Raw genomic sequence first — 16099 nt, 5'->3', positions numbered from 1 at the left:
TATATTAAAATTCGTTAAATTTTACCGTTTGTAATTGTTTTCCTCATATTGTCACAAGCAGAGAGTTTATTTGAGAACAGTGTCGACTTGTCCTGTAAATCTTTGGTACCACAAAATAAAACAATGTGTATAGCCACATGGTCGCTTGCCAATAGTCTTTGTACCTCCCATCGACCGGTAAACATCATCTGAGTTTAGATTTAAAAAGATTATTTGTGCGTAGAACGGCGCACTCTTGAAGGTGAAACTTAAGGCGTCTTTCGGAATAAAAGATAAGTGACATATTTTTAACTTTATTAATGTCGCCAAATGAGGATATTGTGATTGAAAGGTTGTAATAGAATAGAAGTTTAGGACATTATTTCGCTGTCTATTCAGTCATCTTACGGGGATTTCACAATGCCCCGTGTCCAAGATAGACGAAGGCCACTTACAGAAGAAGCTACAGAGCTCCTTAATTCATCTGAAATTGACAATTTATCCGATGATCCTGGCGTTAATTTTGAAGAGGACAATGATGAAGGTAATGTTAGACGGTTCATATCATACAGTACATTGTAATCTGAGTAGCCAAGACGCAAAGCCCGCTAACTGCATGATAATGGACACTGAGAATTATGAAACACTCGTCCCGTCCAAAAGACAATGCATTGGCAGCAAGAACGTCGTTGTTGTGTAAGAATTTATTACAGCGCAGCCATCCGAAAGCTGGATAAGAAAAATATATATCCATTCTAATCATCACAGACTGAAAGGTAGCTTTAAATGTCCAGATTGGTAAGTATGGTGTCTGTTCACGTGCTTTGTATCCGGACATGGCAGCTACGCCTACTGGGCAATTAGCAGGATTTGCATCCGAAGCCAATATACAGTTAGGTGCTTTAGAAACTGAACACGATTTTCGGCAGTCACATTCGGCAGTCACATTCGGCAGTCACATTCGGCAGTCACATTCGGCAGTCACATTCGGCAGTCACATTCGGCAGTCACATTCGGCAGTCACATTCGACGGTTTTTCAACCTGAAAGTTGACGCATGTTTGCTCATGAAACTGATATCTCATGCGTAAGCGCATGGATTAAGAACAAGAAAAATGCATCAGGATTAGGTGCTCCTAAAAATAAGACCCTTGATTTGATTCACTTTAGAGCAAGTGTGGTCAAAGTATGACAAAAACAGATAAGCCAACTGCCAGGAAAAGTCCAAGTACTTCAAAACGAGCTAATGCTGCAGTTCGCCCAGAAACTGAAGTTTCTTTGGACAACGTTGGGCATCTTCCAGTGGTCAGTGAGAAAAAACATTTTACAGGTGCAAGAAACCGGGTTGCAAAGGCAAAACCAAATTTTATTATGTAAAATATAACTTTCACTTATATCTGTACAGAAAAAAATTGTTCCTCTGATTATCATTCTTTACAAATGTAAAACCATAGTTTATGTATATAATCATTAAGTAAACTTCGTGTAATTTATGTATGGTGGTGAAATAAAATAATTTTTCGACTCATACTGCACCCACTCGAACACAATGTCCTCGTATGGGGGCACCTCGGAATATTTTATGCATCTGAAAAATCATTATTTATTTCGTAGAACTGGATAACAAAGCCAAGATTTTTTTTCACGAAAAAATAATTCGTAACCGAAAGGGTTAACTGCTCTGGAAATGTCCCTGATGTGAAGGATTCATTTATTGTATTTTTTAAGGGGCCTTGTATAATCTCTATGCATTGTTTCATTACACACATTGGTACTTCATCTAAGCCTACTGACATTTTACTTTTTAGTTTTTGAACAGTTTTATTGACTTCATTCTCTGTGGTTGAAAGTACGAGGGTGGTTTGAAAAGTTCTCGGAACGGAATAGAAAAAAAGTACTTACGTCACTGAAACTTTTTATTTTTTTATGTAGTCTTCTTGTAGGTTAATGTACTTGGTCCAACGGTGTTCCAGTACTTTGATCCCATCTCGAAACAGTTTCTTCCAGGCCTGCCAAATAGTTGTCAACTCCACCTATCAGTTCTTAGTTTGAAGTGAATCTTCGTCCACCAAATTTTCAGTTTTGGAAAGAGATGGAAGTTTGACGGAGCCATATCATGTGAATAAGGCAGGTTTGGCAACGATTCATTCCTTACTTCGTGTAATTTTCCCTTGGCGACGGTACATGTGTGCGGGTACGCGTCAAGAGTCGCGATATACCCTTACAGACGGCGTCTAACAAGCGTGAGCAGCTTCGCGCACTTTGAATCGGCGGTCCTCCATGACCACTTTGTGCACTTTTGCAATGATTTCTAGAGTACACACACATCTTGGCCGACCACTGCGCTGATCATCATCCAAGCTCTCCCGACCAAATTTAAATTCATTCCTCCACTTGGTAACAGTCGAATATGAAGGAGCAGAGTCCCCCAGTGTATTCTGGAAATCGACATGAATGTCCTTTGCTATCATACCCTTCACTATCATACCTTTATTTTCGAAGTACTTAATCACTGCTCGAATCTCGATTTTTTTTCCTTCTTCGCAAATCACTACGCGGGAACAACAACAACAGAGCCACGTCACCGCCACAGCTCTCTTCCAATACCACTGACGTGGCACCTGTTTACAGGCAACCGTCCAATGAATATCACGTGAATATCTCGTTACGCTAGCGCTGAACTCTCGTGGTGATTCTGAGAAATTTTCAAACCACCCTTGTAACTTCATTGTATTTAGTGCAACATTATTTAGAGGTGTTATATTTATTTTGGGGAATTTTTCCTGTAACTTCTATGCAAGACTTGAAAAATGCTCGTTTATGTAGTCTGCTAAGTGTTGTCTCGCATTACTGCTTCTCTATTGCAACACGATCATCCCCACCTCCATTTACACTGTTGAATCCGCATCTCGTGGCTTCCAGTGTTAAATTGTACATTACTTGTGTGTGTCCGTATACTTCTGATCAGAGTATCTATGAGGACAGTAACTATTCACAACTTCACTGTATCACGTATAATGAACGTCAGAGCTGAATATGTTATGCGACTTAGCTGCCATTTCTGTTCCTCACATTAGTGTGTACTTCATTATTCAAGCCCACAACGGCACTAAATATTAGACACTGTAAGTATGAGAAATTACAATTTTAACTCTGATTAACATTGCTATTTTTACTCAGACCTGACTCATGTTGAATATACCAGTACGTTTGATACTGTCTACAAAAGTCCATTTGACTAACTTTGGTTATTTAAGCAGATCTGATTAGTACTGAATACACACACACACACACACACACACACACACACACACACACACACACACACACACACACACACACACACACAAAACGAACTGTACAATGAAAGACTGTTTCTGACTGTAGCGAATATCTAAACGGAATTTACGGTTAATTAAAGAAAAATGCGCACGTGGTTAACACCTCTGACTGCATAAGAGCAACGTACTATCTGCTTTATATTGCTCTGTACCTAAGCAACCTTTGAATATTCTGGCAGCCCTGTGAAGATAGCGGACAGTCGGCACTTACTGGGATATGGATCGCAGTGCACTTCACAGTGTAACAGAAAGCTGGAACAGAGCGGTGCAGTTGTAGGTCTTGTAAGTAGTCATCGTCCAACTGACCGACTTAGTCCTGATCATCTGGTAACCAAACCTGTCTTATCTTCTAGTGCAGATTACCTTGTGGTACGTCTCTGAACGTAACAGCTTAATGTTCAGATACAGGCTCTCTTTTAGTAAAAAGGAATTCAAATTGCCGGCACAGAATGAACGAGAGCAAAGCAACTCGAGAAATGTGCATCATTTGCACGCTGCAGAATTTATACCGTACGTTACTGAACGAAAGGCAACCATGTTCAACTCATATTGCACCTTTGTTGCCCAAGGACAAAGCAATACAGAGGAAGGGAAATCCCTAACCAAAACTCACGTCGTCTCTTTTCACTTAGGCTGTCGGGTCTTAAAAATCGAATTAACAACAGGAGTTACACGATACTTAATGTACAGATAATCCTAGTAAATGACCCATCAAACTCTACTGCTTTCTACACACACTCGCCATGGTGGCCTCGACTTTCCGCAGTTTACAGCATAAATCATTTCGAAATTGACTCAATAACCGTAACTTCAGATAGAAAATGAGAGAGAATTCTTACCTCGTAAATCCCGCTCAGGTTCTGGCTCCATTAATCACTGTCTGACAATAGAAAGGACTCTGTCAGTAGCCACTACCTGGTGCGGAAAATCTCGAGTTTCCGATGAATTTACCCTCCAAGTCGTTAAGGGTTCACCAGTAATTTCAGCGTAAAAAATTCCCAAATAGATAAGAAATACGCAGGCAAGAAGCAACCACAATATAGGCTTATGAACTCATACGAAAGAACATGGCGAGAAAATTGGTACGTTAATTTGAAAGCATTACACGTACGGAAAGACGACATAAGGAAACGTTACGAGGCCAGTATTCACATATTAAAAGAGCAAGGTAATATTAATACTACTAGTTACCTGAAGGCAGTGTGGGCTTTGAAGAAACCGAACTCAAGATATTTCCACCAAACTGGTATGGAAAACTTGTGGACGAAAAGTAACTTTCGAGTGCTCTGTCACAGCCAATTAAGATATCCCGATGAACTTGGACCATAGATAAAAAGGACATAATGCGGAAAGTAACAAAGAAATGACAGTTTTACTCAAAGACAATAATTCACTTAAGTCACCGTGATTGTTATTGGTCCGCTGGGCAATACAAAAGGCGAGGCATGAGAGGCTGTGAGATAACCACCGAAGTCAATGCATCTTCTGTAACTTGCTGCTATGCCGTCCACAAGATTGGAGAGTTCTCGTGGTAGGACTTTCCATTCCTCCACACACGCTGTTGACAATTGGTGGATGGCAGTTTGTGCATGTGGACGTGGGCATCCTGCGGTTAGCGTCTACAAAGCATCGCGCCCATGATCGGTGGGAATGATGTCCGAGGGACGCAATAGCTGGTCCACCAAAAAAATCATGTTCGACCATATTTCATTTCTTGGCGCATTAAGTATTCCCACCCCACGCCATATGAGGGTACGTCCAGAATCACTACTCCTGCCCTCATCGTACTCCTCATCCCTCGTCTGTCGAGTCCCTGTGCTCTCGGCACCTTAGGAAAAGGCGCTCCGCCGATGTGCGGCTGTCAACGGAACACGACGTATTGTTAATCGGGCGGCAAGGCGACCCCGATGGCACTGTGGGGAGTGTCACTGCGTACTTTGCAGTCGTGTTACGTGCGGCTGCGATTGCACTCGCTGTTTGACGGGAGTTCTTCCTTGGCTACTGTGCAGTGTAGCTGTGTGCTGCTGTAGTTGACCGAAGTCTACCATCTTCTCCTTCGGAACGCTGCCCATCTATGTGAAAAAGTGCTTGAGCAATAAAAAAACTCCTGGGCTACATCGTCAGACTTCGCCTCCCCTACAGTCCTCACGATGATTATTCACCATGTGAAGTCATGAAAGTCTGTCTGGGCCATACTGTAATGAACCAATCGGGTTCCTTTCAGAGCACACAGACGCAATAGCGCCTTTCTTAGCAATCATATACAACCGCTCACTTGACGAAAGATCTGTTCCTAAAGACTGGAAAGTAGCACAGGTCACACCAATATTCAAGAAAGGAAATAGGAATAACTCATTCAATTACAGACCCGTATCACTGACATCAGTTTGCAGTAGGATTTTGGAGCATATACTGTACTCGAAGTTTGTGAATCACCTTGAAGTAAATGCCTTATTGATACATAACCAACACGGATACAGAAAATATCATTCTTGTGCAACACAGCTATCTCTTTATTCCCATGAAGTAATGCGTGATGTCGACATGGGATCTCAGATCGATTTCATATTCCTAGATTTCCAGATGGCTTTTGATACCGTTTCTCACAAGACACTGTTAATCAAATTGCGTGCACTTGCAGTATCGTCTCTGTGTGACTGGATTCGTTATTTCCTCTCACAGAAGTCACAGTTCGTAGTGACAGACAGTAAATCATCGAGTAGAACAAAAGTGATATCTGGCGTTCCGCAAGGTAGTGTAGTAGGTCCTCTGCTGTTTCTGATTTACATAAATGGTCAAGGTGGTAATCTGAGCAGTTCCCTTAGATTCTTTGCAGATGACGCTGTAGTTTACAGTCTAGTAAAATCATCAGACGATCAATTCCAATTACAAAATCATCTAGAGAGAATATCTGTACGGTGTGAAAAGTGGCAATTGGCACTAAACAAAGAAAAGTGCACTGGGTACTAAAAGAAATCCGATAAATTTTGGGTATACGATAAATTGCACAAGTCTATGGGCTGTCAGTTCGACTAAATACCTAGGAATTACAATTACGAGCAACTTGAATTAGAAAGACCACATAGATAATATTGTGGGGAAGCCGAAATAAAGACTGCGATTCGTTCGTAGAACACTCAGAAAATGCGACAAACCCAGTTAAGAGACAGCCAACATTACACTTGTCCGTCCTCTGCTGAATATTGCTGCGCTGTATGGGATCCTTACCAGGTAGGATTGACGGAGGACATCGAAAAAATGCAAAGAAAGGCAGCTCGTTTCGTGTTATCGTGCAATAGGGGTGAGAGTCACTGATATGATAAGCGAGTTGGGATGGCAGTCACTGAAACAACGGCTGTTTTCTTTGCGGCAAGATCTATTTACGAAATTTCAATCGCCAACTTTCTCTTCCGAATGCGAAAATATTTTGTTGACACCAACCTACGTAGCGAGAAATGATCATAACAAAAAAAGAGAAATCAGAGCTCGAACGGAAAGATTCAGGTGTTCCTTTTTTCCACGCGCCACTCATGAGTGGAGTGGTAGAGAAGTAGTATGAAAATGGTTCGATGAAACCTCTGCCAGCCACTTCACTGTGAATTGCACAGTAACCATGTAGATGTAGAGCACCACAACGGTGCAATATAAATGCTCGGTAAGTGACACACACTGCGTTTTCCTGCTCCTTCAACTATCTCGTGTTGTGGGTCCAATCCCCTTTGGCGCTATGGCCATGCTGCACTCACACCATGTGACGTTGAGCTTTTGTGCGCTACAGAGGCATCTGGCTGAGTGTCACCGGCCTTTGATTTCCACGGAATCTGTCTTGTTCTTAAGTTTTGCAGAGGAGTATAGAAATTTTATGAATTTGTCTAATTGAATAATTAAACCGGGAGCAGATATGTAACGGCAAAAATGAGATGTGTTATCTCTCCTTGCGCAAGCATCTTATACACAAAGCTCTCTAATATCAGCAGCAGTGGTGACGGTGATGTTTATAATAGGCAGCGTCCCAAGCACGAGTGTCCCCATGAGTCTGTACCGACGGCTCTTGGTTCACTCGTTCCCGAGATGTCCGTTAGTAAGCCTAAGGTACCCAACTTGACAGTGGTCGGAGATTGTGTTCAACTCGACAGTCATTTGAGTGAGTTAAAGATTACGTGGCATTTCTGACTACACGAAAGCCCGAATATGCGTGAGAAATAAACATTTACGGTACATGGTTAGTATCTCTCTGCTCCCGCATGCCAGAGTGGCATGCGACTTAAATTAAAACACACACGGATACTAAATAATAACATGAAAAGCTACCTGCTGTTACTGAGAGAGCAGGGGCGTTTCAATATGTAATTTGACACTAATACTTGCGAATTTTATTTTAACATATTTTGTGTTTCATTTCTTGAGATAGTTTTCTTTGCTGCCTTTACCTGTTAATGACATTAAGGAAAAAATTAATGGTATTTCTCTTTATCAGCACGGATCAACAGCTGAGTGGTCAGCGCGGCAGAATGCCATGTGAAGGGACCGGGTTCGATTCCCAGCCAGGTCGGAGACTTCCTCCACTAGGGGACTCGCTGTCGTATTGTTTTCATTATTTTATACTCATCGACACGCAAGTTGCCGGAGTGCGTCAACTAGAAAGACTTGCAGTAGGCAACCGACGTACTTGGCGGGTGGCGCATACCCACACGCGCACTTCATTTCATTTCATTTCATTTCATTTCTCTTTTACACTCATTGCAATGTTTCCACAAATACATCCAAATTTCGTTCTACGAATGATTGGTTACCATCGTATGTGTGTGCATGTCATTTTTTTAAATTGTGAAGAGCTCTTGGCTGCACTCTTCAAAACAATACGTCTGAACACTGTGGGACTCAACTTCTGAGGTCATTAGTCCCCTAGAACTTAAACCTAACTAACCTAAGGACATCACACACATCAATGGCCGAGGCAGGATTCGAACATGCGACCGTAGCGGTCGCGCGGTTCCAGACTGTAGCGCCTAGAACCGCTCGGCCACCTCGGTCGGCTTCAAAACAATGTCTAACCCTAAAAAACACAGTCAACCTTGCCTGACACTGTAAAATGACCTGAGATAGATACTAGGAGTTATTCATTAATTCAATTTGATCTTTCATTTGGTTTTTAACTGAAGATATTGTCTGCTGTGAAGTTTGGAAGGTAGAAGGTGAGATACTGTATGAACTAATGCTGTGAGAACGAGACTTGAGTCGTGCTTGGATAGCTTAGTTGGTAGGGCAATTTCCTGCGAAAGACAAAGGCCCCGAGTTCGAGTCTCGGTCCGGCGCACAGTTTAAATCTGCCAGCATGTTTCGTATCACCACACACTTCGATGCAGCGTGAAAATTTCATTCTGCATATTGGTACAGCCTCCTTGCGGTATTGATTTCTTGCTCTTGTGTAATTTTCACACTGAGCCATGCATAATGTGAAAACTGACTAAACTATCGATGATATACTGGTATTTTCTTATACAGTAATTCTTTCTTCGGTGTTTACTTCATTTTTAAGTGCGGTATATGTAATGAACGTACAAGTCACGCAGAATTTCTTGTGGGCTGCCATTCTCACCATTACGCATCTCGCATGTTGCGTAACATATACCATTGATGTTTTTTTCGTTTTCGTCGAATATTTTCCCGAAGCTATCATATGCGAGTATTACATATAGTGTTTATGTACAGTATTAGTTACTAGGTTATTGCACATAAATTTCAAAATAATGTTAGACCTACAGCTCTCACATGCATATTATCGATTGAATAGTGTTCAATGTAATTCTGTTGTTACTGTCATTACTGTTTTTATACGACGCACTACTAAGGTTGTCATGTAAAGGATTTCTTTCCTCTCCCGACCTCGAAGTAACCTTCTCCTCTATATATGTAATACCGTTAGTTATGGTGCATGCTGTTAATATCAAAAAAGTACGTTTCTACTGCAAATGTATTAATTGCAATTTTGGCTTTTTTTAAATGTACTTTAAATGCAGTTTAATGCGAGTCAGGACAAACATTTTTCACGCAAAATAACGTATATTGTACAGTAATATCGTGTAGACACGAATTATAATACTCGCGGCGGCGGGAATCATAGTCAATGTACGCCGTGCACTTCAGCCATCTGGTGACCGAACACATTTACTTTGTAGTGAAACGTCCCCTTAGAAAAATTGTACACGACTGGTCTATTTGAAACGTCCTCTTTGAACAATTATACACGAATGTGCTTAAACTGACACACAATATCTTTAGCGCAACGCAATCTGACTTCCAAAAATCCCTACGAAAGAATGGCCCTGACTATCATTAACCTATACGTTTCACAAATCACTTACCTCACAAAAATCTTCGTTGCTCAAGCTACTGCAATACAGCGAGCGCCACTGCTGCCAGCTAAATAAAAGATTCAAACTACTGAAGGCACTAACTACTGATAAGCATAGTTAGCAAATGAAAGATTTTAATAGAGAACAAACAATGTATTTACCTCACTAGTCATAATATATATAGCAGTTCATGACACCAATTCTTACAAATTTAAAAACTTCGCCATCTCTCTCCCCACGTCCATCACTGCTGGCGGCTCACCTCCAACTGCGCAACGCTACGCGCTGTTAGCATCCAGCTGCCGCTGCCCAACATTACAATGGCAGACAACAATGCCAACCAGCCACAGACTGCACACAGCACAGCCAGCGATTTTCATACAGAGCGCTACGTGGCGTTACCAATAAGAAAACCTAAACAGCCTACTTACAGTAGTGCGCTCCACAGCGGAAGCCAATTTGGTGTCTGATGACCTTTAGGTGTTAATTCTGACGAGATACTATATAGCCAAAACATGCAGTTTAACTTATGCGTCACTGCAATTACCCTAAACGTTATTATTTTATAAAAGTTTGTTCATCGATTCTAGTGTTAGACCGATGTACCACAGACCAAAGCTGTTAAAGCGAAACATTTAATAAAGAGAATAATAAAAAGAGTCTAGCAACTAAGACAAGAGTATGTTATTGAAACAAACAGAGTTGCAGACCCTGTGAAAGGCTGCGTCCAGCAATGATCAGACAGTGGGTAATCCAAAAATTATATAATATGTGTGCTTTGAGCTTGTAGCCAGAGACGTGCTATGATTCCTCTAATCACTGAATTAGGGTTGAAAATATTTATCTGAATATTCATTGAGCCAAATAGATCAGGATATGGTTTAAGAATCACACCTCTACATACTATTGCTAACAGGGAACCTCTCGCTATTGTATTGTCCACGGAACCTATCACCAACATTCCAGAACAAAGCCCGGTTAGACGAAGAGAAGCTAAAGCCTGGGGAAACAATGAAATGTAGGTTTATTGAAATTAATAAACCTTCAGTTCTTTTCACGGTGTAACTACACGACACTAGAACTACTACATAATGAAGTCTCTGTCTTTGAAGTTCAGTGGACTGTCGGTTGTGCAAAATCATTCACAATTGCTGGAGTCAAAGTTCTGGCTTAAGGGGGGTAGGACGTCAAACGGGCCGACTTGGAGCAGGAGAGGCACCACAGGACATTTTAATTTCCACTGTCTATATTTGTAAAAGTAAATTCATAAAACTTTGTCAGCATGAGCAGGAAGGATTCAGGATTCACACTCGTAGCAGCAGAAGTTCAAAAACATACCAAAATAATTTTATTTACATGTGAAATTTCATCATTTTCTTCACTTACTATTGGCTGCATTTGTTGCTATAGGTACACTTTTCTTCGTAAGTAAGAGAGACTGTTCGATGAATTTTGCACAGCATACAAACCATGCTTACAGGTGTCTGAAACTCTAGAATCTAATTTATGAAAGAAATGAACGAGCTGTTACGTTTTAAACTTTATGCTTAGAAAAAATCAAATTTTGTAGTTATTTATCTCAATTGTTACCACAGTTTTTAATAGATTTGGAAAATTCTAGAATTTCATACACCTTTAAGTATGGTTTGTATGCTGTGCAAAATTCATCAAAGAATCTCTCTTACTTGTAAAGAAAAATGTACCTATAGCAACACATGCAGCCAACAGTAAGTGAAAAAAAATGGTGAAATTTCATATCTAAAAAAAATTATTTTGTTACGTTTTTGCACTTCCACTACTATGAGTGTGAATCCTGCATCCTTCCTAGTCATGCTGACAAAGTTTTATGAATTTATTTGTAAAAGTATAGACAGTAGAAAATATAATGTCCTGTGGTGGCTCTCCTTCTCCAAGTCGGCCCGTTTGACGTCCTAGCCCCCTCAAGTGGGATTGATTATCTAATTACACGGACTTAGCATCGCACCAAAATACCGAAGTCTCTGAGGTTAGTACTGTTGGCCAAGTCTCGGCGTAACTCGAGGTCGACTACTGCGGGCGAAGGGTAGGGTCGACTTCAGATTGAGAAACCGTGGCAGCGGTCGGTGTAAAGCCGACAGAGCTCGTCTTTGAAGGACTGACTAGCTGTAGCCACACGCCGGCCTAGAAGCTGCTCAAGCGCAAAGATACGGTGGGACCTTTTTTCGAGAATGTGAACGAAGTAGGTTCACGCTGAGTACTCTCTCTCAAAACAATCACGATGCGCCTCCCCCTCCGCCCCCCCCCCCCCCTCTCCGGCGAGACGTGCACTCGGAACTGCAGTGATGGTTGTCGCCGTTGAAGCCCCTGCGACTTCTGATATAGACCACTCGTGTTGCAGGGCTGTTAGGCTGGAAGGCTACGAGTCCCGACAGCACATTGAATGCAGAGATCATGTCTTCCACATCATCAATCGGCGACTTACCTTTCTCCACCTGTAACCTTAATATACTACTAATGGTTCGCAATACTACGAATAATTCAATTAACTGTTTTTGCCTTATCTGAGCCAAGTTATGACGAAGCCTGCAGCAACACGTATGAACGAGATAGTGGCACAGCAGCATTTAACTATGATACTTAAGGTTATAAATGAATTGACCTACTTTGAATGAAATGATACAGATATAGATATCGTTCTCAAAACAGTGCAAATTATTCACGAAACCCACGTGAGCTCTTATTGTAGTTAGCACAAAGTAATTTTTTCTAGAAGAGTAACGAAATTACTTATTCTCAATACAGGACTTCTAACAATACAAACCATTTATAAGCCAGGAGAGGATAATAAGTTTTTATCTACAACAAGACTGGCAACAAATTAATCCTATAATTAGCTTCAATTTCACGAGAATTGAGAACTGAGAACCTTAGTTTCACCGAGCTCAAGGATATCACTGCAAAACGACTGTGCATATGCGTAAGATGCACAACTGAAATAATCCCTAAGTCACCTATTAGATACCACGAGAATTAATTGAAAATATTTCACCCATAATCTTCACCATTGTAGAAATTCAGAACCAGCTCACATCGACACACAATAAGCTAAGAAGAAGCAGCCCAGACTGCATCCAACACACGAAAACAAGGAATAGATTGGCGAAAACTATAATGGCTTATGGTTCCACGTTCGAAAAGCGTTTACCATTGGCTGGTGGCCTTAACAGCCCAGCGAAGATACAAGCTCCAATGGACATTCAAAGAGATAGATCAAAGAGGTTGTTTCTACCAACCGAAGCAGGGCTAAACAGACACACAGGAAGTGTTATGAAAAAAACTCGTGATTTAAGATAAGCGGAAATATTGCGGGGGGGGGGGGGAAATGAATGTGCAACTGAACCGGCAACTTTCACGGTGAAAATTGGAACATGAGTTGTATTAAGGTTCTTATTGTGTTATGGCAACACGCTACAGTGAAGTTTTGAATTTGTGCTGCTTTTGCTCACATACCCATTTTCTTAGAGCTTTCTTCATGTTCGCTCGTGTTCACCTGCCGAGATATTTTCATTTATTATTTCGACTCAAGAAGATGGTGCATTTTGTCCACGTGAAGTCGTTCATTCTGCATGCGTGACCATAGACCGTAAGATGTATTTGCGCGTTAGATCTGTAAATTTATCTCTAAACTTGTAATAATGATTTTTGATATTTTTTTGTAAAGCACAATTTGTTTTTGATAATATCGAGTGTGCAATACTGGTCATACTGAGATGACAAAAGTAATGCGGTATTTTCTGATGTGTCGGACTTCCTCTTGCACGACGTAGCGTGGACTCAAAAAATGTTCAAATGTGTGTGTGAAATCTTCTGGGACTTAACTGCTAAGGTCATCAGTCCCTAAGCTTACACACTACTTAACCTAAATTATCCTAAGAACAAATACAGACACCCATGCCCGAGGGAGGACTCTAACCTCCGCCGGGATCAGCCGCACAGTACATCACTGCAGCGCCAGACCGCTCGGCTAATCCCGCGCGGCAGCGTGGACTCAAGAAGTCGTTGGAAGTCCCATTAAAAAACACTGCCTTTGTAGCCGTCCATAACTGCGAAAGTATTACCGGTGCACGAACTGACCTCTCGATTATGGCGTATTAATGTTCGATGGGACTTACATTAGGTGACCTGGATGACCGAATCATTTTCTCGAATTGTTCAGAATGTTCTTCAAACCTTTGGCGGGCAACTGTGGCTAGTGACATGGCACGTTGTCATCCGTGAAACTTCCATCGTTGTTTGGGAACGAAGTCACAGAATGGCTGTAAATGATCTCCAAGTACCCGAACATAACTGTTTCCAGGCTATGACTGGTTCAGTTGGACGAGAGGACCTAGTCCATTTCACGTACACACAGTCTATACTGTTATGGAGCCATCGCCATCATGCACAGTGCCTTGTTGAGAACTTGGGTCCATGGCTTCGTGGGGTCTACGCCTCATCTGACCCTACCATCAGCTCTCCCCAAGTGAAATCCAGGTTTCCAGTCGTCTACAGTCGAAACTATGTGGTGACGAGCCCAGGAGGGGCGCTACGGACGATGTCGTGCTGTTGGCAAAGACACTCGCGTCGGTCTTCTGCTGATGTGGCGCATTAACGCCAAATTACGCCGCACTGTCTTAACGGATACGTTCGTCGTACGTCTCATCTTGATTTATGCAGTTGTTTCTCTCAGTGTTGCTTGTTATCTTTGACTACTTTACACAAACGCCGCTGACGTGTCGTTAGCTGCAGGCCGCCGGCCACTGCGATGTCCGTGGTGAGAGATAATGCTTCAAATTTGGTATTCTCGTCACCTCTCGAATATTAATTCGAGAGTTCGTGTGCATCTCTAATATTGATTTTCCTAAGGAGTTCCGAAATCAATGTCCCATGCATCTACCTCCAACAACTATTGAGCGTTGAAAGTGTCTTAATTCCTGTGGTCCGGCCAGGACGTCGGAAACTTTTTTTCACATGCACAACCTGAGAACAAATCAGAGCTCCCCCTGAGCACTGCCCTTTTATACTTTGTGTACGCGACACTACTGGCATCTGTAGATGTGCATATTTCTGTCCCATGCCTTATTACACAGTGTTATTTCTGTCAAGGAAATAGATGAAACTCTAAAATGTGTAGCAGTTTGCAGGGCAACTGCTTTCAAGGACTTCCATAGAGGACATTTCTGGAGGCTAGAAATCTACTCTGTAGGAATCAGCATGGGTTTCGGAAAAGACGGTCGTGTGAAACCCAGCTCGCGCTACTCGTCCATGAGACTCAGAGGGCCATAGACACGGGTTCGCAGGTAGATGCCGTGTTTCTTGACTTCCGCAAGGCGTTCGATACAGTTCCCCACAGTCTTTTAATGAACAACGTAAGAGCATATGGACTATCAGACCAATTGTGTGGTTGGATTGAAGAGTTCCTAGATAACAGAACGCAGCTTGTCATTCTCAATGGCGAGAAGTCTTCCAACGTAAGAGTGACTTCAGATGTGCCACAGGGGAGTGTCATAGGACCGTTGCTATTCACAATATACATAAATGACCTTGTGGATGACATCGGAAGTTCACTGAGGCTTTTTGCGGATGATGCTGTGGTGTATCGAGAGGTTGTAACAATGGAAAATTGTACTGAAATGCAGGAGAGTATCTACAGCGAATTGACGCATGGAGCAGGGAATGGCAATTGAATCTCAATGTAGACAAGTGTAATGTGCTGCGAATACATAGAAAAATAGTTCCCTTATCATTTAGCTACAAAATAGCAGGTCAGGAACTGGAAGCAGTTAATTCCATAAATTATCTGGGAGGACGCATTAGGAGTGATTTAAAATGGAATCATCATATAAAGTTGATCATCGGTAAAGCAGATGCCAGACAGAATCCTAAGGAAATGCAATCCGAAAACAAAGGAAGTAGGTTACAGTACGCTTGTTCGCCCACTGCTTGAATATTGCTCAGCAGTGTGGGATCCGTACCACATAGGGTTGGTAGAAGAGATAGAGAAGATCCAACGGAAAGCAGCGGGCTTCGTTACAGCATCATTTATTAATCGCGAAAGCGTTACGGAGATGATAGATAAACTCCAGTGGAAGACTCTGCAGGAGAAACGCTCAGTAGCTCGACACGGGCTTTTGTTAAAGTTTCAAGAACATACCTTCACCGAAGAGTCAAGCAGTATATTGCTCCCTCCTACGTATATCTCGCAAAGAGACCATGAGGATAAAATCAGAGAGATTAGAGTCCACACAGAAGTATACTGACAATCCTCCTTTCCGGGAACAATACGCGACTGGAATAGAAGGGAGAACCGATAGAGGTACTCAGGGTACCCTCCGCCACACACCGTCAGGTGGCTTGCGGAGTATGGATGTAGATGTAGAAGTGTCTGTTGTCATGTGTCTAATTG

Source organism: Schistocerca gregaria, chromosome 2 (assembly GCF_023897955.1).
Source record: "Schistocerca gregaria isolate iqSchGreg1 chromosome 2, iqSchGreg1.2, whole genome shotgun sequence".
NCBI classification, from domain to species: Eukaryota; Metazoa; Arthropoda; class Insecta; order Orthoptera; family Acrididae; genus Schistocerca; species Schistocerca gregaria.
Note: the sequence above shows the minus strand (reverse complement) of the source record.